Genomic DNA, 2,768 nt, shown 5'->3' on the forward strand with positions numbered 1-2,768 from the left:
GCTAGCCCGCGTGTTTTATTTTAGCCACTATCGTGCCCTAAGTTGAACAAAAAATGCGGCCTGGCTAACTAATGCATATTTCTGTAAAATTCTTATCAATGCTATAAGTGTAGCTAGCAGTTTGGCCGCCAATTTTGATTTCACTCTTTTAAGTCGCACTCTGAATCCTTTTTTGGCCGCACCTTTTTTTTTAACACCTGAGATGTTTTTGATTGGATTAGATGATAACGAGATAATGAATTCTTACATGTATTAACAGGAAGCTAAAGAGAAAAAAAGATTGAAAGAAAAAAAACAACAGAAATTAGAAGAACTGGGAAATACTGAAATGCGCAAGGCAATTCGGGAACGGCGTACACAAGTTTGTGAACGTAAGAGACTTCTAGAAGAACGAGATAAGACTCAAAGACAAAAGTATGTGAACCCTTACGTGCGACTAATAGGTTCTTTTCAAGATATTTCATTTTCTTGCTTCACTGAAATAATTATTAAACATCTTTGTAGTCAAAGTACCGTGAATTTTATTTATAGATGTCTGACTGTTTTTAGACGAGGTTGGGAAATGTGATATTTATGGTTGTTTTGATTTTATTTTTTCAAATTTTATGTTTCATTTTGGAAATTTTGTATTCATTTACCAATTTTGAATACGTGTAGAAGTATTCCCATTGGTGTTTATCACAATTATATATTCACAAGAAAGTTCGATTAATTTTACTGTGTTTATTACTCAACTTCTTTTCTTTCTTTGAGTTTACTTATAAGTTTCGGGTTAATCCCATGATTATTCATACCTATATTACAAACTATGATATTGTCAACAGGAAGCGTAGTCATACTTTACTGATTTAGTAAAGCTATTGACCAAGAACAATTATATCACATAATGGCATTTCACAGGGACTTGAAGCTACACATTGAAAACATTGACCGCAAGCTTCATCGTAAAGAAACATATTTTCAAAGAATCTCTCAGCGAGAACAGCAGAAGCTTAGTAAAGTAGAGCAACGCCGAAGGAAACACTACAACAAAGAACAAAAGGTAGAGTTACTTCATTAATCATTGTCTTATTTACAGAAAACGTAAGAACACCCAAGTTTGTTTTTTCTCGCGGGGCTGGTCGTGGCCTGATGGTTAGCTTGCCCGGACTATGAACCTGGGCGATCATTGTTCGTGTTCCGTTGCTATAAAAATATGCTCCGCACTTTGAGGCCGTGGGTGTGCTATAAGAGAAAGTTCAGGTCAAACAAGAGTAGCTCAAGTCTGCGGACTTACAACGCTAGAATCCGGGTTTCGATACTCGTGGTGGGCAGAGCACAGATAGTTCATTGTGTAGATTTGTGCTTAATTACAAACAAACAAACAAAGCTCCAGTGTAATTCTACACGAAAATTAAAGAAACAAACGCCTCAAGTTTTCATGATGTGTCAAAAGTATTTTTTTAATAGCACAAGACAGCATGAAAAGTTCCATAGTGCTACTACACTCGTCTGAAAAAAGGGCTCAATATCTCATTGTATTTAAAACTTGAATGTCGCAAATCTTAATGCATTTGCTTGTTATGAGAAAGTCGCCAGAAAATTTCTCAATTTATTGTTTTTTCCGCTAGATGTATACATTAGTGCCGGCTTAATTTGAGGTTTTTCCGAGTCCAAGATGTAAAAATTTGAAGTGGGTAAGTTTCAAAAATATGCAAATAATTTATTGAATGGTTTATAGGAGAAGTTTAATTTTTTTTAACTTAAGTAAAAACGATATAAAATAAGGTGGGGTAAATAATAGAGCATACACTAAAGACAAGACGTCATTTCTAACGAAGTTTATTCATATATTAATCTAGAGACAGTTAACAGTGAACAGTAATAAATATAGCTACTTGTATATGCCAATGTTTGACTTAAGAATAAATAAAGCGGGTTTAAATATAGCTACTTGTACATGCCAGGGTTTGACTTAAGAATAAATAAAGCGGGTTTAAATATAGCTACTTGTACATGCCAGCGTTTGACTTAAGAATAAATAAAGCGGGTTTAAATATAGCTACTTGTACATGCCAGTGTTTGATTTAAGAATAAATAAAGCGGGTTTAAATATAGCTACTTGTACATGCCAGTGTTTGACTTAAGAATAAATAAAGCGGGTTTAAATATAGTTACTTGTACATGCCAATGTTTGACTTAAGAATAAATAAACGGGTTTAAATATAGCTACTTGTACATGCCAGTGTTTGATTTAAGAATAAATAAAGCGGGTTTAAATATAGCTACTTGTACATGCCAGCGTTTGATTTAAGAATAAATAAAGCGGGTTGCCTTGAAGTGAAGGCAGCCGTTTCATTTTGATTTTGACGTTTCCTATATGAATTATTTCTATATCTAAAATATTTAAATTAAGACTAGTTGGTCCATCCGGTGGGTCAGCGGTAAGCTTACGTATTTAAAACGTTAAAATCCGGGGTTCAATTCCTCACAGTGGATATAACAGATAGCCCAATATGGTTTTGCTCTATTACAAACAAAGAAACAAGACTAGTTCATTTCACATGTTCAAAAACATTAGAAGGGAAGTATACATATATATATATAATTTTAATTAACTTAACGTTAATTTCCCTTCCATATTCCCAGGCCTGGCATGGCCAGGTGGTTAGGGCGCTCGACTCGCAATCTGAGGGTCGCGTCACACCAAACATGCTCATCTTTCAGCCGTGGGGGCGTTATAATGTGACGGTCAATTCAACTATTCATAGGTAAAAGAGTAGCTCAAG

The sequence above is a fragment of the Limulus polyphemus genome, unplaced genomic scaffold, assembly GCF_000517525.1.
Source record: "Limulus polyphemus unplaced genomic scaffold, Limulus_polyphemus-2.1.2 Scaffold2532, whole genome shotgun sequence".
NCBI lineage: Eukaryota > Metazoa > Arthropoda > Merostomata > Xiphosura > Limulidae > Limulus > Limulus polyphemus.